Here is a 25,088-nt window from a genome sequence, read left to right as displayed (position 1 = left end):
AAACTGTAGCAAAACTAGCTGAAAATGTTAGCATGCTAATGTTAGCATTCTAGCACGCTAACGTGAGCATGGTAATAGTTAACTTGTGTCACATACCAAGTTATATGACTCTGAGGTGTATAGATGGGGAATCAGAGGAAAAAAGAGTACATTTTGCACACAAAAAAAGTTAGCAGTTTATTGTTTGCATGCTAACAGTTTCCAAGTATCACGTATCAAGTTATATGACTCTGGGGTAAACGGTTGCAAAACTAGCTCAAAAAGTTAGCAGGCTAGCAAGCTAACGGTAGCATGCTCAGTGGCCTTGTGGTTAGAGTGTCCACCCTGAGATCGGTAGGTTGTGAGTTCAAACCCCGGCCGAGTCATACCAAAGACTGTAAAAATGGGACCCATTACCTCCCTGCTTGGCACTCAGCATCAAGGGTTGAATTTGGGGTTAAATCACCATAAAGGATTCCTTGGCAGGTCATCGCTGCTGCTCACTGCTCCCCTCACTTCCCAGGGGGTGATCAAGGGTGATGGGTCAAATGCAGAGGACAAATTATGCCACATCTAGTGTGTGTGTGACTATCATTGGTACCTTAACTTTAACTTTATATGACTGTAAGGTAAACACGTAAAGTTACCTTCTTAATTAAACAATGAGAAAAATAAAATTGTAGTTTTTCACAGGCACCTGAAAAAGTGCAGTAAAGATTTTGAACAGTAGAGGGTGGTATTGTACATCAGATTAACATTTCACGACACTTGTCTCTTCCTAAATAAAGCCCAGACACAAAAATAAAAAAAGGACATTGAGGATTTGCAAAAACATTTGGCATTTTGGATTTTTTGTGTATTTAAAAGGGGCCAATACATATTAATGAACATTTGACTAGTAAATATGTGAGATTATATACAATGGCTAATTTCCATCTCCTGTCCCTTGGCAGGTTGTTAAAATTAAGACAAATTCAAAACAAACAAACTCACAATTTCATCCTATTCATCCTCTCCTTAAAAGACCTAACCTCGATCCAGACCTCATGGTAAACTACCGACCGGTGTCTCACCTTCCCTTTATTTCGAAAATCCTCGAAAAAATTGTTGCAGAGCAGCTAAATGAGCACTTAGCGTTTAACAATCTATGTGAAACCTTTCAATCCGGTTTCAGGGCAAATCACTCGACTGAGACAGCCCTCGCAAAACTGACTAATGATCTATTGCTAACGATGGACTCTGATGCGTCATCTATGTTGCTGCTCCTCGATCTTAGCGCTGCTTTCGATACCGTCGATCATAATATTTTATTAGAGCGTATCAAAATACGAATTGGTATTTCAGACTCAGCCCTGTCATGGTTTAACTCTTATCTTACTGATAGGATGCAGTGCGTCTCCTATAACAGTGTGACCTCGGACTATGTTAAGGTAACATGTGGAGTTCCCCAGGGTTCGGTCCTTGGCCCTGTACTCTTCAGCATCTACATGCTGCCGCTAGGTGACGTCATACGCAAATACGGTATTAGCTTTCACTGTTATGCTGATGACACCCAACTTTACATGCCCCTAAAGCTGACCAACACGCCGGACTGTAGTCAGTTGGAAGCATGTCTTAATGAAATTAAACAATGGATGTCCGCTAACTTTTTGCAACTTAATGCCAAAAAAACGGAAATGCTGATTATCGGTCCTGCTAGACACCGACCTCTATTTAATAATACAACTTTAACATTTGACAACCAAATAATAAAACAAGGTGACTCTGTAAAAAATCTGGGTATTATCTTCGACCCAACTCTCTCCTTTGAGGCACACATTAAAAGCGTTACTAAAACGGCCTTCTTTCATCTCCGTAATATCGCTAAAATTCGCTCCATTTTGTCCACTAAAGACGCCGAGATCATTATCCATGCGTTTGTTACGTCTCGTCTCGATTACTGTAACGTATTATTTTCGGGTCTCCCAATGTCTAGCATTAAAAGATTACAGTTGGTACAAAATGCGGCTGCTAGACTTTTGACAAGAACAAGAAAGTTTGATCATATTACGCCTGTACTGGCTCACCTGCACTGGCTTCCTGTGCACTTAAGATGTGACTTTAAGGTTTTACTACTTACGTATAAAATACTACACGGTCTAGCTCCAGCCTATCTTGCCGATTGTATTGTACCGTATGTCCCGGCAAGAAATCTGCGTTCAAAAGACTCCGGCTTATTAGTGATTCCTAGAGCTCAAAAAAAGTCTGCGGGCTATAGAGCGTTTTCCGTTCGGGCTCCAGTACTCTGGAATGCCCTCCCGGTAACAGTTCGAGATGCTACCTCAGTAGAAGCATTTAAGTCTCATCTTAAAACTCATCTGTATACTCTAGCCTTTAAATAGACCTCCTTTTTAGACCAGTTGATCTGCCGCTTCTTTTCTTTCTCCTATGTCCCCCCCTCCCTTGTGGAGGGGGTCCGGTCCGATGACCATGGATGAAGTACTGGCTGTCCAGAGTCGAGACCCAGGATGGACCGCTCGTCGGGACCCAGGATGGACCGCTCGCCTGTATCGGTTGGGGACATCTCTACGCTGCTGATCCGCTCGAGATGGTTTCCTGTGGACGGGACTCTCGCTGCTGTCTTGGAGCCACTGTGGATTGAACTTTCGCAGTATCATGTTGGACCCGCTCGACATCCATTGCTTTCGGTCCCCTAGAGGGGGGGGGTTGCCCACATCTGAGGTCCTCTCCAAGGTTTCTCATAGTCAGCATTGTCGCTGGCGTCCCACTGAATGTGAATTCTCCCTGCCCACTGGGTGTGAGTTTTCCTTGCCCTTTTGTGGGTTCTTCCGAGGATGTTGTAGTCGTAATGATTTGTGCAGTCCTTTGAGACATTTGTGATTTGGGGCTATATAAATAAACATTGATTGATTGATTGACAATATTAACATATAAAATATCAAAATTTAAGTGCCAAAAGTTTTTTTAGCTGTTGTAGATACACATTTACCTTGTACGTTACACAGTAAATAAATATCACAATATTAAACTGATATGTGTATTTATATACTCCATCTACACTAGGAGTGTCAAACTCCTTTTCATTGAGGGCCACATCATACTTATGTTTGTCCTCAGAGGGCTGCTTGGAACAGTGAAAGATACTACATTATTTTCCTATGCATGTGATTATTACATTTATTTGACATACAATGTAAAAAAAACAACTCTGTGGAGTAAAGGTGAAAAACTGTAATCTCAGTTTATGGTGTTTATTTACAGCATATTACTGTAAATAGACAAACAGTACCGCAGATTTTTTAGGTAAAAACTGGCAACTCATTTTGCGCAATTTTACTGTAAAATTTACTTTTTTTCCCCTGTTAATAGAAAAGTGATTTTACAGTAAAATTCAGGCAACTGAGCTGCCAGTTTTTCCCCAAGTGTTGATTTTACAGTACAATTCTGTAAATAGCAAAACTGTACCACAGTCTTAAAGTAAAAAATGAAATTTTGCCAGAATTTTATCTTAAATGATAAATGGTTTGTACTTGTATAGCGCTTTTCTACCTTCAAGGTACTCAAAGCGCTTTGACACTACTTCCACATTTACCCATTCACACACTGATGGAGGGAGCTGCCATGCAAGGCGCCAACCAGCACCCATCAGGAGCAAGGGTGAAGTGTCTTGCTCAGGACACAATGGACGTAACGAGGTGGGATTTGAACCAGGGACCCTCAGGTTGCGCACAGCCACTCTACCACTGCGCCACGCCGTCCCTTAAACAGCGTTAGTTTTTTTCCCACTCAAAACGAAATGCACCAGCAAATTTCACAATTTTACCATAAAATATGTCATTTTTACAGTATACAATTTGATAGATGACTTGCTTTGAAAAATAAACATGTAGATACAATTTTTTGTTTCTATTTCAACATAACAATATCTTGAATGATAATGCGTCTGTTGCATTCAGAAGATATTTAAGTTAAAAAAAATATGCGGTTGCATGTATTTTTTTCTGTCAAAATGGAAAGAATAAACATATTTTTTAAGAAAGATGAAGTACTTTTTTGACATGTTATTTCCAGGCTTTTGAGGGCCACATAAAATGATGTGGCAGGCGAGATCTGGCCCCCGCGCCTTGCAGCATTCATTCGTTCATCCATCTCTGCTCTCGCATCCCTCTTTTTACATAAGGCACATGTTGCAACATGACCAGAACCGAGCAAGCGTGTATCTTTGTATCTCGTAATCTAACACCACAAAACTTATCCTTCATGTTAAAAAACACCCTTAAAGAGACAAACTCCAATTAAAAAGAATACAATATATTTTTTGAAAGTAGGACTAGAACAGACCTGGGCAAAGTAAGGCCCGGGGGCCACATTCGGCCCGTTGAGCTTTTAAATCCGGCTCGCCGGACATTACCAAATATTTTTTTTAGATCTTTAAGATGGAAAGTGTAGCTGCCATTATGATGTGCAGTGATGTTTTCTAATGACCGTAAGTCTTCAACTATACAAAGTATTTCAATGCTTGGAATCTGCGCTTGAGCATGATATACTAGTTACTATGGTCATCTAATTAGATGCTGTGGTCATCTAATTAGGTATTATGGTCATCTAATTAGTTACTATGTTCATCTACGTCACAGCAACTCAGACCAGCCACCAAGCAGTGTGGGCGGGAAGCGTTTCCACAGACGCAGAAGGATATTTTCCCAACAAAGTTCTAAAGCTTAGTGATATATATAATAAAATATGATAAAATATAAAGTACTTTATTGATCCTTGGGGGACATTCAGCGATAACCAGATTTTAGGTGGGTTTATTTTGTACCCTTGGCGTTCATGTTTCACAGTTTTTTGCATTTTTGATGCGTTTCACTTGATTGTAAAACAGGGGTCGAGAACCTTTTTGACAGAGAGAGCCATACAAGCCAAATATTTTAAAAAAGTATTTTCGTGAGAGCCATATGATATTTTTTTTAAGACTGAATACAACTAAATGTGTGAATTTTTAAGTAAGACCAGCATTTTTTGAGTATAATAAGTCTCTTGTTCTTTTTAATAACATGTGAATTTTTAAGTAAGACCAACATTTTTTGAGTATAATAAGTCTCTTGTTCTTTTTAATAACATTTTTATTCTGAAGCTAACCAACAATAAATAAAATACTTCTTACCATTAATGCAACTTCTTGAATAGGTGCGGTAGAAACCGGATGGATGGATTAAAATGCATGAGATTGTTTCATATTTTGAACGTTATTTTTGACATTGTGATTTCAAGCGGAATTATTCATTACTTACCGTGTTAAGCAATGTCAGTTAAGATTTATCTGAGAGCCAGGTGCAGTCATCAAAAGAGCCACATCTGCCTCTAGAGTCATAGGTTCCCTACCCCTATTGTAAAATATGTCGATTAAAAGGGGGTGTGACGTTAATGTGTTGTCAATATTCCGTGTTTCCACCCTCATAGAAACATTTGAAATTCCATTACGTATTTTAAGGCGGTCTGTCATAACGTTTTTAGCATTCAATCAGACATTATTGAGAGGTTTTGTATTAGTGTTCCTAAAAATAGATATACCTGCCCCCAAACACATTTTTTTTCTCTAAATTTGGGCCTGAGTCAAAATAATTGCCCAGGCATGGACTAGAAGGTTGTTTGAAATGTGGAAATTGAAAAAAAAAAAACGATGTATAATAATAATAATAATAATAATGGATTAGATTTATATCACGCTTTTCTATTGTCAGATACTCAAAGTGCTCACAGTGAAGTGGGAACCCATCATTCATTCATACCTGGTGGTGGTAAGCTACATCAGTAGCCACAGCTGCCCTGGGGTAGACTGACGGAAGCGTGGCTGCCAGTTTGCGCCTACGGCCCCTCCGACCACCACCATTCATTCATTCATCATTCATTCACCAGTGTGAGCGGCACCGGGGGCAAGGGTGAAGTGTCCTGCCCAAGGACACAACGGCAGCGATTTGGATGTTTATAGGTGGGAAGCGAACCTTCAACCCTCAGGTTTCTGGCACGGCCGCTCTACCCACTACGCCATGCCGCCCCATGACAAAATTAAGTCAAATTGTGATCAAACAAGTTTCAACACAACAAAACAACATGATAGTCAAACAGTGGTTCTCAACTTTTTTTCAGTGACGTACCCCCTGTGAACATTTTTTTTTTATTCAAGTACCCCCTAATCAGAGCAAAGCATTTTTGGTTGAAAAAAGAGATAAAGAAGTAAAATACAGCACTATGTCATCAGTTCCTGATTTATTCAATTGTATATCAGTGCAAAATATTGCTCATTTGTAGTGGTCTTTTTTTAACTATTTGGAAAAAAATATATAAAAATAACTCAAATGTTGGTGAAAAATAAACAAGTGATTCAATTATAAATAAAGATTTCTACACATAGAAGTAATCATCAACTTAAAGTGCCCTCTTTGGGGATTGTAATAGAGATCCATCTGGATTCATGAACTTAATTCTAAACATTTCTTCACAAAAAAAAGAAATCTTTAACATCAATATTTATGGAACATGTCCAAAAAATCTAGCTGTCAACACTGAATATTGCATTGTTGTATTATTTTCACATTTTATGAACTTACATTCATATTTTGTTGAATATTTAAAAAATATTTTTGAATTGTTGCTATTTTTAGAATATTTTTTAAAAATCTCAAGTACTCCTTGGCATACCTTCAACTTCCCCCCCCCCCCCCCCCACCCCCTCCCCGGGGTACGCGTACCCCCATTTGAGAACCACTGCGATAGTGTGTTACCTCACTCACTGCCCTCCACATTGACCCCCTTGGTTGCCGTAGCAACGGCTCGCAGATTCCCGGATGTCGCCCCCCCCCCCCCCCCCCAACCCCCTCCCCGACTGTTCCAACATGGCGTCGGCAAAGTGAGACTTGGGGCTGTTTAGTACGCTCACTCAGTCCGCTTCCACCCTTTTAAAGTGACCCGGGGCTCCTCCTCGGTCTCTGCGGCGCCCGAGTCGCTTCACTTGGGGATTCGTGTGGTGAGTGTGGGCTTTTTTTGTGTTGTTCCGTTGGTAACTTCAGTTGGAGCTCTCTGCTGTTCCCTTCCCGTTGACGTGCTAGCTCATGCTAACGTTAGCCGCTAGCGAGCCCGCTCTCTTAAAGTTACTCATTTCCGGTAAGACATCGCTTTATGTCACTCGAAGGAGTTACAGGTTGATCTTCCGAGCAGCCGGTTAATTGTACGTTTACGCAGACGAGACGCTTCCTGAAATAACTGCAGCTGCGGCAGCCAGAGTCATTGACGACAAAGTAGCCCCAGACTAAACTCTACTCCATCCATCCATTTCCTACCGCTTATTCCCTTTTAGGGTCGCGGGGGGCGCTGGTGCCTATCTCAGCCACAATCGGGCAGACAACATTCACACACTAGAGCCATTTTTTTTTTTAGTGTTGCCAATCAACCTATCCCCAGGTGCATGTCTTTGGAAGTGGGAGGAAGCCGGAGCACCCGGAGGGAACCCACGCATTCACGGGGAGAACAAGCAAACTCCACACAGAAAGATCCAGAGCCTGGGATTGAACCCAGGACTGCAGGACCTTCGTATTGTGAGGCAGACGCACTAACCCCTCTTTCACCGTGAAGCACCGACTAAACTATACTTCCACACATTTTTGACTCGAAGTTGGGCCCGTCACCCAGGCTTTGTGAAGTGGTCACTTCCGGGCAAGGTGGTTCGACCGCGGCCATGTTGACGCTCCTTGACCGCCGACTGGCGTCGTTCGTTGTCACCCGGAGGGGGATTAAAGGTGTGGGCAAGATTGGGGATGACGCTGAGCAGACTGTTGGGTTTGTCAGCAGGCTCCCGTGATTAGTGCTGGGGATAATAAACATTCCTGGGAGGCGTGGAAGATGGGGGGTTGTACTTCCTCACCTGGACCATCATCAAGGCCCCCTTGTGGTGGGGTGGGTTGGGTTCATGTTTACATTGTTTCCATCCATCCATTTTCTACCGCTTATTCCCTTTTGGGGTCGCGAGGGGCGCTGGCGCCTATCCCAGCTACAATCGGGCGGAAGGCGGTGTACACCCTGGACAAGTCGTCACCTCATCGCAGGGCCAACACAGATAGACAACATTCACACTCACATTCACACACTAGGGCCAATTTAGTGTTGCCAATCAACCTATCCACTGGTGCATGTCTTTGGAAGTGGGAGAAAGCCGGAGTACCCGGAGGGAACCCACACATTCACGGGGAGAACATGCAAACTCCACACAGAAAGATCCCGAGCCTGGGATTGAACCCAGGACTGCAGGACCTTCGTATTGTGAGGCAGACACACTAACCCCTCTTTCACCGTGAAGCCCACATTGTTTCCATACACTCCTAAATATACCACCTCCCTTGACTCGCATATGAACTTGAAGTGCCATCCCATTCCTAACCCATAGGGTTCACGACTATGTCGGTCCATCTTTTCCATCTATTTCAGCTTCATCTCTTCTGGGAAGGCTGCTCACAAGTTTGGAGAGGGTGTCTATAGGAGTTTTCCACCTTTCTTACAAAAGCGCATCGGTTAGGTCGAGAAGGCCTGGCTCTTAGTCTCCGTTCTAATTCATCCCAAAGGTGTACTATCGGGTTCGGGTCAGGAGTCTGTTCTGGCCAGTCAAGTTCATCCACACCAGACTCAGTCATCCATGTCTTTATGGACCTTGCTTTGTGCACTGGTACACAGTCATGTTGAAGAGGAAGGGACCTGCTCCAAACGGTTCCAACAAGGTTGGGAGCATGGAATTGTCCAAAACTTTTTGGTATACTGGAGCATTCAAAGTACCTTTCACTGGAACTAAGGGGCCAAGCCCAACTCCTGAAAAACAACACCACACCATAAGTCCTCCTCCACCAAATTTCACACTCGGCACAATGCAGTCCGAAATATACTATTCTCCTGGCAACCTCCAAACCCAGACTCGTCCATCAGATTGCCAGATGGAAAAGCGTGATACATCACTCCAGAGAACGTGTCTCCCCTGCTCTAGAGTCCAGTGGCGATGTGCCTAACGCCACTGGACTTGGTGATGTATGGCTTAGATCAGACCTGGGCAGATTAAGGCCCGGTGGCCGCATGCGGCCCATTTAGCTTTTCAATCTGGCCCGCCGGACATTCCCAAATAATTGTTTTGGATGTTTAAGATGGAAGATGTAGCTGCCATTATGATGTGCAGTGACGTTTTCTAATGACCGTAGGTCTTGAACTATACTAAGTCATTCAATCCTTAGAATATGCATGATATACTAGTTACTATGGTCATCTAATTAGTTACAATGGTCATCCAATTAGTTACTTTGGTCACTATGACATATCTCAGATTGTTGGTAGTTTTTTTTTTTACCCTTCGTGTTCATATTTCTTATGCTTGTTGCATTTTGGTTATGTTTCGGTTGATTGTAAAATATGTTGTCAATATTCAGTGTTTTATCGTTCATAGTTAATATTGTAAATCCCACATTCTTTATTTTCATGTATGTTCTGGGTGTCTCATTCAGTAAAAAAATTTCAAATTCCACTCCGTTTTTTAAGCCGCTCTGTCATAACGTTTTTAGCTTTCAATCATTATTGTGAGGTTTTGTATTGGTGTTCCTAAAAATAGATATAGCGGCCCCCAGACACACTTTTTCACACTTTATCTAAATCTAGCCCCCAGAGTAAAATAATTGCCCAGGCCTGGTTTAGATGCAGTTGCTCGGCCATGGAACCCCATTCCATGAAGCGATCTGCGTACTGTACATGGGCTAATTGGATGGTCACATGAAGTTCGGAGCTCTCTAGCAACTGACTGTGCAGAAAGTCGACGACCTCTTTGCACTATGCGCTTCAGCATCCGCTGACCCCTCTCTGTCAACTTACGTGGCCTACCACTTGGTGGCTGAGTTGCAGTTGTTCCCAAACGCTTTCATTTTCTTATAATTAAGCCGACAGCTGACTTTGGAATATTTGGGAGCGAGGAAATTTCACGACTGGATTTGTTGCACAGGTGGCATCCAATGACCGTTCCACGCTGGAAATCACTGAGCTCTTAAAAACGGCCCATTCTTCCACAAATGTTTGTAGCAACAGTTTCCATGCCTAAGTGCTTGATTTTATACACCCGTGGCCGAGGCAACTGATTAGGACACCTGATTATTTTCATTTTGACGTACCTTGTACATTACACAGTAAATAAATATCACAATATTACACTAATATGTGTATTTATATACTCCATCCCCACCAGGGGTGTCAAACTCGTTTTCATTGAGGGCCACATCATACTTATATTTGTCCTCAGAAGGCTGCTTCGAACAGTGAAATATATTATTGCATAATTTCCTATGCATGTGATTATTATATTCATTTTACATACAATGTAAAAAAACAAAACAATCTGTGGTGTGGAAGGTAAAAAACTACAGGCTCAGTTTACAGCATATTAATGTAAATAGGAAAAACAGTACCACAATTTTTGTAGGTAAAAACTGGCAACTCAGCGAAATTTTATTGTAAAATAAATATGTTTTCCTGTTAATAGAAAACTGCTTTTTACAGTAAAATTCTGATAACTGAGCTGCCAGTAAGTCTTGAACTATGGAAAGCATTTCAATGGTTGAAATTTGCGCTTTTGAGTGTTATAAAAGTTATTACGGTAATCTAAGTCACAGCAGCTCAGGCGAGGAACGAACCAGAGAGGGCTGGTTTTGTTTTCAGAGCGGCCAGCCCAAACAGATGCAGAAGCAGATTTTTACAGCAAAGTTCTGCCAACAAGTGATAATATATCATATTGTGGGTGTTTATCACACTTTGCATTCATATTTTGCTGTCATTTTTGTTGTCTTTTGCTTGATTGTAAACGATGTCTATCGAGTAGCTGGTCTGAGAAGTAAAAGAGGAGCGATGTTCATATGTTGTTAATATTCAGTGTTTTATTGTTCCTAGTTAATATCGTAATTCAGACTTTCTTTATTTTAATATATTCAGTGAGAATCTGTAAAATTCAATTCCGTTTTTTTAGGTGTCTGTCATACCGTTTTTAGAACTCTATTCAACATTGCGACTTTTGGTATTCGTGTTCCTGAAAAAAAAAGGACCCAAACACATATTGTACAGCTGATTTTAACAGCTAAATGTGTATATATAATTTATACACGCATAGACCTTGGCCCCCAGACACATTTTTTTTCTCTCAACTTGGCCCCACGAGTCAAAATATTTGCCTATCTCTGCTTTTTAGATCTTAAACATCAAAACTGTAGCCACCATTATGATGTGCAGTGCTGTTTTTAAATTACCGTAAGTTTTGAACTATGAAAAGTATTTCAATGGATGAAATCTGCACTTTTGGGTGTTATACAAGTTATTACAGTAATCTACGTCACAGCAGCTCAGATGAGGAACAAACAAGAGAGGGCGAGTTTTGTTCTCAGAGCGGCCAGCCCAAACAGATGCAGAAACAGATTTTTACAGCAACCTTCTGTCCACAAGTGATAATATATCATATTGTGGGTGTTTATTACACTTTGCATTCATATTTTGCGACCATTTTTGTTGTGTTTTGCTCGATTGTAAACGATGTCTATCGAGTAGCTGGTCTGAGAAGTAAAAGAGAAGTGACGTTCATATGTTGTTAATATTCAGTGTTTTATTGTTCATAGTTAATATTTTAATTCCAACTTTCTTTATTTTAATATATCCAGTGAGAATATGTAAAATTCCATTCCGTTTTTTAGGTGTTCTGTCATAACGTTTTTAGAACTCTATTCGACATTGTGACTTTTGGTATTCGTGTTCCTGAAAAAAAGGGACCAAAACACATATTGTACAGCAGATTTTAACAGCTAAATGTGTGTATATAATTTATACACGCATAGACCTTGGCCCCCAGACACATTTTTTTCTCTCAATGTGGTCCCCGAGTCAAAATATTTGCCCTGCTCGGCTTCACGGTGGCAGAGGGGTTAGTGCGTCTGCCTCACAATACGAAGTTCCTGCAGTCCTGGGTTCAAATCCAGGCTCGGGATCTTTCTGTGTGGAGTTTGCATGTTCTCCCCGTGAATGCGTGGGTTCCTTCCGGGTACTCCGGCTTCCTCCCACCTCCAAAGACATGCACCTGGGGATAGGTTAATTGCCAACACTAAATTGGCCCTAGTGTGTGAATGTGAGTGTGAATGTTGTCTGTCTATCTGTGTTGGCCCTGCGATGAGGTGGCGACTTGTCCAGGGTGTACCCTGCCTTCCGCCCAATTGTAGCTGAGATAGGCGCCAGCGCCCCCCGCCACCCCGAAAGGGAATAAGCGGTAGAAAATGGATGGATGGGTGCTTTTTAGACCTTTAACATCAAAACTGTAGCCAGCATTATGATTTGCAGTGCTGTTTTTAAATGACCGTAAGTCTTGAACCATAGAAAGTATTTCAATGGATGAAATCTGCACTTTTGGGGGTTATACAAGTTATTACAGTAATCTATGTCACAGCAGCTTAGACTAGGAACAAACCAGAGTGGGCGGAGTTTTTTTTCAGAGCAGCCAGCCTGAAACGTGTGTGACAGAAACAGATGCAGAAGCAAAGTTCTGCATAAAAGTGACAATATATCAAATTGTAGGTGTTTATTAAACTTTGCACTCATATTTTGCTGTTTTTTACATTGTTGTGTTTTGATTGATTATAAACAATGTCTATCGAGGAGCTGGTCTGAGAAGTAAAAGAGGAACAACGTTCATATGTTGTTAAAGGCCTACTGAATTTAGATTTTCCTATTCAAACGGGGATAGCAGGTCCATTCTATGTGTCATACTTGATGATTTTGCGATATTGCTATATTTTTGCTGAAAGGATTTAGTAGAGAACATCCACGATAAGTTCGCAACTTTCGGTGCTAAGACAAAAGCCCTGCCTCTACCGGAAGTCGCAGACGATGACGTCACAAGTGTGGGGGCTCCTCACATATTCACATTGATTTTAATGGGAGCCTCCAACAAAAAGAGCTATTCGGACCGAGAAAACGACAATTTCCCCATTAATTTGAGCGAGGATGAAAGATTCGTGTTTAAGGATATTGATAGCGACGGACTAGAAAAAAAACAAAAACGCGATTGCATTGGGACGGATTCTGGGAAATCCCTTAGCTTTCTATTGTGTTGCTAGTGTTTTAGTGAGTTTAATATTACCTGATAGTCAGAGGGGTGTCTCCACGGGTGTGTTGACGCCAATGTCTCAGGGGAGTCGACGGCAGCTATGGACTGCACAAGCTCAGCTTTTCTCCGGTAAGAAGCGACTTTTTAACCAGAATTTTTTCACCGAAACCTGCTGGTTGATATTCCGTCGTGATTCATGTACGCTTGACCGCGCTCTGATCCATAGTAAAGTTTCACCTCTAGGAATTTTAAACAAGGAATCACCATGTGTTTGTGTGGCTAAAGGCTAAAGTTTCCCAACTGCATCTTTCTACTGGGACTTCTCCAATATTAATTGAACAAATTGCAAAAGATTCAGCAACACAGATCTCCAAAATACTGTTTAATTATGCGGTTAAAGCAGGCGACTTTTAGCTGTGTGTGTGCGCAGCGCTCATACTTTCTAAAAACCTGTGACATCTTGCGTACACGTCATCATTACACAACGTTTTCAAAACGAAACTCCCGGGAAATTTAAAATTGCAATTTAGTAAACTAAAAAGGCCGTATTGGCATGTGTTGCAATGTTAACATTTCATCATTGATATATAAACTATCAGACTGCGTGCTGGGTAGTAGTGGGTTTCAGTAGGCCTTTAATATTCAGTGTTTTCTTGTTCATAGTTAATATAGTAAATCCCACTTTCATTATTTTAATTTATGTTTTGGGTGTCTTATTCAGTACAAAAATGTAAAATTCCATTCCGTTTTTTTGGGGTGGTCTGTCATAACGTTTTTAGAACTCTATCGGACATTGTGACTTTTGGTATTTGTGTTCCTGGGAAAAAAAGGGACCAAAAAACACATACTGAAAGTATTTCAATGGTTGAAATCTGCGCTTTTAGGTGTCATACGAGTAATTACGGTAATCTACGTCACAGCAGCTCAGACTAGGAACAGACCAGAGTGAGCGGGGTTTGTTTTTAGCGCGGCCAGCCTGAAACACGTCTGTCAAAAACAGATGCAGAAGCAGATTTTTACACCAAAGTTCTGCATAAAAGTGATAATATATCACACTTTGCATTCATATTCTCTGCCATGTTTGTTGTGTTTTGCTTGATTGTAAACAATGTCTGTGAAGGAGCTGGTCTGAGAAGTAAAAGAGGAGCGATGTTCATATGTTGTTAATATTCATTGTTTTATTGTTCGTAGTTAATATAGTAAATCCCACTTACTTTATTTTAATTTACATTTTGGGTGTCTCATTCCGTAAAAAACTGTAAAATTCCTTACCTCAATGGTGAGTAACAGCTCAGAGAAGGAGACTTGTCACATCATGATGAATTAGGGATGGGCGATATATCGATATACGCGATATATCACGAGTTTCTCTCTGTGCGATATAGAAAATGATTAGATCGTAATATTCGAGTATACGTTCTCACGCAGTTGTTTTTAGCAGCGGGCATTACACTACAAGCTCTTCCCACTCCTTGTGTCTCCCTGTCACAGACACCAAGAGCACAAACTTACACACGTCACATACTGTCACGTCATACGTCACATACGTATACGCCCTCACGGAGCAGACAGGTAGCAGCGTGGCTAACGTTAGCTGTGATGCTAGCGGAGTGTTGCGAGGGGTAATACTAGAGAAAGACGGTGCGAATCTGGTAACAAATGAAGGAAGAATTAATTCCCAAGAAAAACAGCAGGGGGTCCATCGTCTGGCGGTGGTTCGGCTTCAAGCGGGAAGATGTCGAATAGACAACTTTAATTTGTCAAGTGTGGGGCACAAGCAATGCTACCAAAAGTAGCATTACTTCTAATATGTAGCATCATTTGAAAAGTCACCTGCTAATAACTTTTAATAAATACATTTTTGGCAAGTTGACTTGGTTGTGATTTCCTTCTCTGCATGAAAGTTTAAATGAGCTTATATTAATGCAGGATGAGCAACAATGTTTTATTGTAGACACATAGAATCATCATACCGCTGTGATATGTATCAAGTGTTCATTCAAGGCTGCGGCAAAATATTGAGATATATATCGTATATCGCGATATGGCCTAAAAATATCGCAATATTAAAAAAAGGCCATATTGCCCAGCCCTATGATGAATGCAGGTGGCCAATAGCAACGTCTGCAAAAAGTTATCGTTGATCAAAGCACATTTGTGTTCTCGCCGCTCCTGGAGACTATTTTGAAGACACTCAAGCACAAGTTGTTTGTGGTGATTGTAGAAGGACAAGCTGTTGTAAGAAACACATCAATCAATCAATCAATCAATGTTTACTTATATAGCCCTAAATCACTAGTGTCTCAAAGGGCTGCACAAACCACCACGACATCCTCGGTAGGCCCACATAAGGGCAAGGAAAACTCACACCCAGTGGGACATCGGTGACAATAATGACCCAGTGGGACGTCGGTGACAATAATGACTATGAGAACCTTAGAGAGGAGGAAAGCAATGGATGTCGAGCGGGTCTAACATGATACTGTGAAAGTTCAATCCACAATGGATCCAACACAGTCGCGAGAGTCCAGTCCAAAGCGGATCCAACACAGCAGCGAGAGTCCCGTTCACAGCGGAGCCAGCAGGAAACCATCCCAAGCGGAGGCGGATCAGCAGCGCAGAGATGTCCCCAGCCGATACACAGGCAAGCAGTACATGGCCACTGGATCGGACCGGACCCCCTCCACAGGGTAGAGTGGGACATAGAAGAAAAAGAAAAGAAACAGCAGATCAACTGGTCTAAAAAGGGAGTCTATTTAAAGGCTAGAGTATACAAATGAGTTTTAAGGTGAGACTTAAATGCTTCTACTGAGGTGGCATCTCGAACTGTTACCGGGAGGGCATTCCAGAGTACTGGAGCCCGAACGGAAAACGCTCTATAGCCTGCAGACTTTTTTTGGGCTTTGGGAATCACTAACAAGCCGGAGTCCTTTGAACGCAGATTTCTTGCCGGGACATATGGTACAATACAATCGGCAAGATAGGATGGAGCTAGACCATGTAGTATTTTATACGTAAGTAGTAAAACCTTAAAGTCACATCTTAAGTGCACAGGAAGCCAGTGCAGGTGAGCCAGTACAGGTGTAATGTGATCAAACTTTCTTGTTCTTGTCAAAAGTCTAGCAGCCGCATTTTGTACCAACTGTAATCTTTTAATGCTAGACATGGGGAGACCCGAAAATAATACGTTACAGTAGTCGAGGCGAGACGTAACAAACGCATGGATAATGATCTCAGCGTCTTTAGTGGACAGAATGGAGCGAATTTTAGCGATATTACGGAGATGAAAGAAGGCCGTTTTAGTAACGCTTTTAATGTGTGCCTCTAAGGAGAGAGTTGGGTCGAAGATAATACCCAGATTCTTTACCGTGTCGCCTTGTTTAATTGTTTGGTTGTCAAATGTTAGAGTTGTATTATTAAATAGAGTTCGGTGTCTAGCAGGACCGATAATCAGCCTTTCTGTTTTTTTGGCGTTGTTGCAAAAAGTTAGCGGACATCCATTGTTTAATTTCATTAAGACACGCCTCCAGCTGACTACAATCCGGCGTGTTGGTCAGCTTTAGGGGCATGTAGAGTTGGGTGTCATCAGCATAACAGTGAAAGCTAACACCGTATTTGCGTATGATGTCACCTAGCGGCAGCATGTAGATGCTGAAGAGTGCAGGGCCAAGGACCGAACCCTGGGGAACTCCACACGTTACCTTAACGTAGTCCGAGGTCACATTGTTATGGGAGACACACTGCATCCTATCAGTAAGATAAGAGTTAAACCAAGACAGGGCTAAGTCTGACATACCAATTCGTGTTTTGATACGTTCTAATAAAATATTATGATCGACGGTATCGAAAGCAGCGCTAAGATCAAGGAGCAGCAACATAGATGACGCATCAGAATCCATCGTTAGCAATAGATCATTAGTCATTTTTGCGAGGGCTGTCTCCGTGGAGTGATTAGCTCTGAAACCGGATTGAAAGGTTTCACATAGATTGTTAGACGCTAAGTGTTCATTTAACTGCTCCGCAACAATTTTTTCAAGGATTTTTGAAATAAAGGGAAGGTGGTCGGTAGTTTACCATGAGGTCAGGACCGAGGTTAGGTCTTTTAAGAAGAGGATGAATAACCGCTTTTTTGAATGCTAGGGGAACAGTGCCCGAGGAGAGTGATAAGTTTATAATATTTAGCACTGATGGACCTAATAATACAAAGAGCTCCTTGATCAGTTTCCCAGGAAGAGGGTCAAGTAAGCATGTTGTCTGTTTTATTCCATTTACACGTTGTAACAATTCCTCTAATGTTATTTCCTCAAAACGAGAGAAACTATTTTGGAGGGCAGTATCCGCCGTATATACCATCGTATCAGTGTTAATAGAACCCCGTTGTAGCTGGGACGCATTGTCTTTAATCTCCTTTCTAATGACTTCAATTTTCTTACTAAAGAATTGCATAAAGTCATCAGCTGAGTGGGTTGAGCTACTGGAAGGGGTCCCTTGTTGGGTTAGCGATGCTACCGTACTAAACAAAAATTTAGGATCGTTTTTATTGCGGTGGATGAGATTTGAGTAATATTTAGCTTTAGCTAAGGTAAGCATGCGTTTATAAGTTATTAAACCATCACTCCATGCTTGATGGTGCACCTCAAGTTTAGTCGTGCGCCATTTGCGTTCCAGCTTTCTACATAATAATTTCTGAGCTCTAGTTTCTTCTGTAAACCACGGGGTGCGCTTTTTTGGAGCCTTTTTTAACTTTAGCGGTGCTATGTTATCAATGGTTTCGCGCAGGGTATCGTCAAAGTTGTTAGTGAGGTTATCAATAGAGCCCACATACTTTGGGAATGGTGCCATTACCGAGGGCAGTAGGTCAGCAAGAGTTGTCGTTGTGGCCGTATTAATGTTGCGGCTGCTATAGCAGTTATTATTATTATTAGTTTGACGAACATGCGTCTCAACCTCGAATTTTATAAGGTAATGATCGGACAATACTTTCGTATACGGGAGTATACATGGTGTCCTCTGGTGGGCTGGTAGCGGTGTACATGATGGCAGGAGGTGTGTTGTGGTTCGTTGGAAGTGATTTGACCTGCGGGTCATTCTGAGCCAGAGAGACACAAACACAGCTGCCGCTTGCTCGGAACATAGGAGCGCGTCTCAGTGCCTGATTAAAATGTTTCATACGGTATAGTCTAGTGCTGCTTGGGGGCCGCTTTTGAAATGCAGTTCATTGTTTGTAGATGCTCTGCATATTTTGAAAATTAATTCATTATTAATAAGATGTGTTGCTTTTTTATATATTATACTAATTATTTGCCTTGTTACATATAATAGAAAAGCTTATAAGCTATATTGGATAGTTTAAATGTATTTATTGCACAAAAAATATCAATGTAGCCTCTGGTGTTTTTCAATTTGTCTATATGTGCCCCTGGGCTAGTATATCATACAATCCAAGTCCTTCTCATTTGTATGGATTCAGAATCCACTTTTCTCATAGGAAATAGTAGATATAAATTGTCATCATTAAAGAGTGTACCCTTGACAGATAATTGTCATGTTTTTATTACCATGACCGAACAATTAGTTTGCTTTACTGAAAAAAAAAATACCTGAGTTGCTTCGCTGTCTTGCTATAGTGTTTGTATTTTGTAGCAATACATACGTTATTTTTATTCCTGCTGTTGGAGCACTTGAATGCGGAGGATGAGCTATACACCGTGTTTAGATACCACTTACAGGCAATAACACCAAATGTGGACTATTATGATTGTGGTTTGATTGTCAAAGGTGTTAAGTAGTGTAAATTGTAATATTTCTCCCTGAATAAACTCTTCTGATATTCTGTACATTACATGTTGCACAATTTAATGATATTCACATATCTCTGCATAACAATGTTTCAACCTTCTTTGGTAATAAATCATGCATCTTAGGGCTGCATGATTAATCGAAATCGAGGTTTTAATTAGAATAACTGCAAGAGGCTGAGGTTTATTCCATATAAGCATATTTGTACGTGCTTTCGTAATGTATTGATGCTAGCTTTGTTAGCCTTAGCGATAGCAAACATGCTAGCACCATTATGAGTGTCTACTTACAATCGCATTTTTTTTGTATTGTTTCAGTTTCACAAATTCCTTAGTAAAATCACCAACATGTCACTGTGGAGTTAGTCTGTCTAGCTGATTGGAGAGCTTGCGTCCGCAGCTACTGGGCCCATGACGATGACTTCTGTTTTGTAGATCATCCGTTTGACTGCTGTGTTACAGACACCAGTTACAAACAACTATGGTATATAAATAAACATTTACAAAATCTTTCTGTGTAAATAACTTATTTTGCAATGTATATATCTGCGGCTAATAGTCTGGTGCGGCAAATATATGGAGAACTTTATTTTCCCTAAAATGTATTGTATTCGGCTTATATACTGGTGCGCTCTATAGTCCGGAAAATACGGTAGTTAACACACTGTTATCGCCTTAACATTGACAGTTCTAGTTGAAAAGCAAATAATCTGTTCCATAGTTAAACTGTAAAAACTGTTACTAAAGCCAACTGCAATTTTTAGGCAACATATTAACTGACATTCCTTTCTTCCTTAATTGTACTGAACAGCAAGGATTTTCCCACGCCTTGATAAGTACCATTTCCAAGTCCACGCCCAGTGGCAGACTGACATCCGGCGTGTTTTGCGGAAGTTTGGACACGCTGGCGTGCATTGGAAGAAATCATAATGAGAAGAAAATAGAGATAAGCCTGCGGAGCAAAGTGTTACACTTTATAACATGGGTCTTTCAGCGTTTGCCAGGCCAAGGACACCCAAAATGATGTGGAGGTAGAGTACGGACCCCCCTACTTATAACTCCCATATAAAATTATGATCGTGTTTTAGATTAAAGTGGTCCTGAAGTTACCTTCTAATCGTGCAATATTAAGATTTTTTCAAATAATACCATATAGCGCTGTTAGAAGCTAACTGGAAACTAGTTTGCTAAGCGGCCCTGTGATGAGGTGGCAACTTGTCCAGGGTGTACCCTGCAGCTGAGTTAGGCTCCAGCACCCCCGCGACCTCGTAAGGGACAAGCGGTAGAAAATGGATGGATGGATAGTGTGCTAAGCATTAGCTGGAAATTGGTGCACTAATCGCTAGCTGACAAGAAGCACCCTAATCGCTGGCTAGCAGCTTGCCTCACTAATTGCTGGCTGACTATAAGAGCTCTGTCGCCACATGATCAGTACCGGAAGACATGATTAGTCTACGCATGCGCAAAGTGTGAGTCACTTCCTGTACTCACAACGGTTTGAGGCGGTATAGCTCGGTTGGTAGACTGGCCGTGCCAGCAACTTGAGGGTTCCAGGTTCGATCCCTGCTTCCGCCATCCTAGTCACTGCCGTTGTGTCCTTGGGCAAGACACTTTACCCACCAGCTATATATAATATAATATAATTTGCTTCACTTCACTTCACTTTGATTAAATAAGTTTCTGAACGGATCAGGTGATGATACTCAATTGTCACCTGGTTGAGAGTAGGCATTTAGAAAGATTTTATTCGTAATATTAGGGATACAGCATTTTTCGTCCTCTGGTCCAATTCTTTTGTCCTCCATAGCCAATCCGATTTCGAATCCCGATCCGATACGTTGACAAAGTTATGAGTTTAAGCAACTGAAATTTTTTTAGTAAGTAAGTAAACTTAAATTTTTTAATAGAAATAAAAAAAAAATTGGCAAGTAAGCAAGCTTTTATTGGTGTAAAAAATAAATAAAGAGATGTACTTTTAAGTGATAAACAATATTGACCTCGCTTACATTGCACACCAAATCAGATTTTTTCTTCCCTCAAGTGATACCTGATCTGATTTTTTTTTTTTCATCTAAAGAAGTTTTTTTTTCTAAACGCTCCAAAGTGCTTCAGATGTGATCTTTCTGCATCAAAGTCAGGCTCCATCAGGAGGAAGTCCAAATGAGGATGATTGCTTTCAAAATTGTGCTAGAAAAGCAAAATTGTGTCAATGTGTACAATGAAAAAGAGGTTGTTGAAGCATATGAACATTTCTTAAACAAGTTCATAATACTTTATGACGAACATAGTCCATGGAAACAACTCAGTAGAAAACAGATAAATAATAATCAACCATGGATGACAAAAGGATTAAAAAAATGCTTGTAATAAGAAGAATTCACCATATAGAAAAGTTATAGAACAAAGAACTACACAGGCAGAGAAAAATTACTAAAAGTATAAAAACAAGCTAATAGACATACTACGATCATGTAGAAAAGAATATTACCGTGAATTATTGGACAGGAACAAATACAATATGAGAGCAACATGGGGCATTCTCAATAGCATTATTAAAAATGTCACTAATAGGGATTACCCCCAATACTTCATAGACGGAAACACAAATAATGACAACATAAAGGAAGTAGTTGAAAGGTTCAATAATTGGTATAAAGGATTGCAGATCCAGTTTCAATTGAGGACTATAATGATACAATAGAGCAAAATCCCAACTCTATGTTCCTCAGTAATGTGACACAGGAGGAAATAGTAATAATCGTGAAAAAGTGCAACTCTAAGACTTCAACTGGTTGTAATGGGATTGATAAAAAAAAGGTTATTGAAGAGATCTCAGGACCATTAATGTATATTAGTAACCTGTCATTTCAAACAGGTAAATTTCCAAACAAAATTAAAATAGCTAAAGTTTCACCAATTTATAGGACTGGAGACAAACACCAATTTACAAATTATAGACCTGTTTCTTTACTTCCAAAATTTTCTAAAATCATTAAAAACTGTTCACTAACAGATTAGAGAGTTTCACAAACAAAACTAGAATACTCAAAGAGAACCAATATGGATACAGAGCTAATGTTTAAACTTTGATAGCTTTGATTGAAATTACAGAAGAAATTACCAATGCAATAGATAGTAAAAAAATGTGCGTCAGCAGTGTTTATGGATAAAATTAAAACATTTGACACAATTAATCAAAAAAATAAGAACAATATGGCATCAGAGGGTTAGTCTTAAACTGGATAAGAAGTTATTTATTGAACAGGAAACAATCCGTGAAGCTAGGCGAACACACATCTACAACGTTAAATATATCCTGTGGTGTACCTCAGGGATCAATACTAGGACCAAAATTATTCAATCTCTATATAAATGACACTTGTAAAGTTACAAAAGGTTTCAAGTTGGTATTATTTGCGGATGATACAACTGCGTTTTGTCCAGGAGAGAACACACAGAAGATAATACATATAAGAACAGAAGAAATGAACAAATTAAAAAGACGGTTTGACAAAAACTGACTATCTTTGAATCTCAGTTAAACTAAAATAATGCTATTTAGTAATAGTAGAAGAGAAAGTCAAACACAAATACAAATAGACGGAATAGAAATTGAAAGAGTAAATGAAGCCAAATTTCTAGGTAAAATGATTGATGATAAATTGAACTGGAAATGTCATGTAAAAAAATATACAACATACAGTAGCAATAAAGACGTCAATAATGAATAAAGAAAAACATGTTCTAGACAGAAAATCACCTCATATTCTCTACTGCTCGCTAGTGTTTCCATATCTGAGTTATTGTGTAAAAATATGGGAAATAACTACAAAAGTACACTTCATTCATTAACTGTGTTACAAAAAAATCAGTTAGAATAATACATAATGTTGGATATAGAGAACATACAAACCTTTTATTTATTGAGTCAAAAATACGAAAATTCCACGACATAGTGAATTTGCAAACAGCTAAAATTCTACACAAAGCAAACTGTAACCTGTTACCCAGTAATATACAACAATTCTTCTCTAAAAAAGGGGAGGAATATAATCTTAGAGAAAAAATTAATTTAAAACATTTGTATGCACGTACAACACTTAAGACCTTTAGTATATCTGTATGTGGAATTAAATTATGGAATGGATTAAGCAAAGCAATCAAACAATGTACTAATATCATCCACTTCAAGAAACTCTTTAAATTTGAAGTGTTTACAAAGTACAAAAAAGAGGAACCATGATAAACATTCTGAATTTATTCACTCATTCATTCTTTCATTCTCAAAATAATCTTACTTATCTCATCGTATGGAATAAAACTTACTTCAAAAAGTATTTATTCTTTTTTTTGTTGCGATTACTTATGGAGTATATTGTGAAGACTTTGAGAGCAGGAAGTGAACAAAAGTTTTAGCAACTGTTATGTAAAAGAAAAAGGGTAGGATTAAATAAGCTCAGCTTCTTCCTACTTCTTTTCGAAATTTGAAATTGTGATGTATCATGTTGTATGCTTGTATGTTCGAAATAAACGCAAACTCAAATACGTTTAGAATTTAGTCTTTTCAAATGTGTCTAAACGGGAATGCGATCTGTATGTGACTTTTTCGTAATCTTTGGGCGAGCTACGTTATGTGTGAGCGTGGAGAAAGATGCAGCCCACCAGCGGAAGTGGATATTTCATCACAACCATTTTTCGGTGCATCACTGTGCAAATCATTGATACATGGTTGCTTACATGTGAGTTGAAAAATAAAGCTGACATGGATCCATGCTGATGTCTGTCTCTCATTTACTTAACAGCCTTTAAAAATGGATTAGAATCCTCCCAATTATATTAAACTGTATAAATCCATTCATACATTGTATTAATTTATTACATTTTCATGTAAAAAAAACGCTACTTTTTAAGGTGTGCAGACTTTTATTTTACAAACCCCGTTTCCGTATGAGTTGGTAAATTGTGTTAGATGTAAATATTAACGGAATACAATGATTTGCAAATCATTTTCAACCCATATTCAGTTAAATATGCCACAAAGACAACATATTTGATGTTAAAACTGATAAAAATTATTTGCAAATAATCATTAACTTTAGAATTTGATGCCAGCAACACGTGACAAAGAAATTAGGAAAGGTGGCAATAAATACTGATTAAGTTGAGGAATGCTCATCAAACACTTATTTGGAACATCCCACAGGTGTGCAGGCTAATTGGGAACAGGTGGGTGCCATGATTGGGTATACAAGCAGCTTCCATGAAATGTTAAGTAATTCACAAACAAGGATGGGGCGAGGTGCACCAATTTGTAAGCAAATTGTCAAACAGTTTTAGAACAACATTTCTCAACGAGCTATTGCAAGGAATTTAGGGTTTTACCATCTAAGGTCCGTAAAATCATCAAAAGGTTCAGAGAATCTGGAGAAATCACTGCACGTAAATGATGATATTATGGGCCTTTGATCCCTCAGGCGTTACTGCATCAAAACCCGACATCAGTATGTAAAGGATATCACCACATGGGCTCAGGAACACTTAATAAAACCACTGTCAGTAACTACAGTTGGTCGCTACATCTGTAAGTGCAAGTTAAAACTCTACTATGCAAAGCGAAAACATTTATTTATCAACAACACCTAGGAAAGCCGCCGGCTTGGCTGGGCCCGAGCTCATCTAAGATAGAGTGATGCAACGTGGAAAAGTGTTTTGTGGTCTGACGAGTCCACATTTCCAAATTACTGTGGACGTGGTGTCCTCCGGAACAAAGAGTAAAATAACCATCCGGATTGTTGTACGCGCAAAGTTCAAAAGCCAGCATCTGTGATGGTATGGGAGTGTATTAGTGCCCAAGGCATGGGTAACTTACACATCTGTGAAAGCACAATTGATGCTGAATGGTCCATACAGGTTTTGGAGCAATATATGCTGTCATCCAAGCAACGTTATCATGGACGCCCCTGCTTATTTCAGCAAAATAATGCAAAGCCACGTGTTACAACAGCGTGGCTTCATAGTAAAAGAGTGCGTGTACTTTCCTGGCCCGCCTGCAGTCCAGACATGTCTCCCATCAAAAATGTGTGGCGCATTATGAAACGTAAAATACGACAACTAGACCACGGACTGTTGAACAACTTAAGCTGTACATCAAGCAA

General features: G+C 40.0%; 1 protein-coding gene across 1 annotated transcript in view; it reads left to right on the top strand.

Moving 5' to 3' along the window:
- Positions 1–6,849: 6,849 nt before the first annotated feature.
- The window catches only part of pak4 (p21 protein (Cdc42/Rac)-activated kinase 4), a 73,853-nt gene continuing 55,614 nt past the window's right edge, over positions 6,850–25,088 (top strand). Inside the window, exon 1 of the mRNA XM_061877556.1 lies at positions 6,850–7,006. The gene's annotated coding sequence lies outside the window, so the exon portion shown is untranslated. The remainder of the gene's footprint in view (positions 7,007–25,088) is intronic.

Source organism: Nerophis ophidion, linkage group LG18 (genome assembly GCF_033978795.1).
Source record: "Nerophis ophidion isolate RoL-2023_Sa linkage group LG18, RoL_Noph_v1.0, whole genome shotgun sequence".
NCBI lineage: Eukaryota > Metazoa > Chordata > Actinopteri > Syngnathiformes > Syngnathidae > Nerophis > Nerophis ophidion.
The sequence above is the reverse complement of the archived record's forward strand: the minus strand, read 5'-3'. Positions and strand labels throughout refer to the sequence as shown.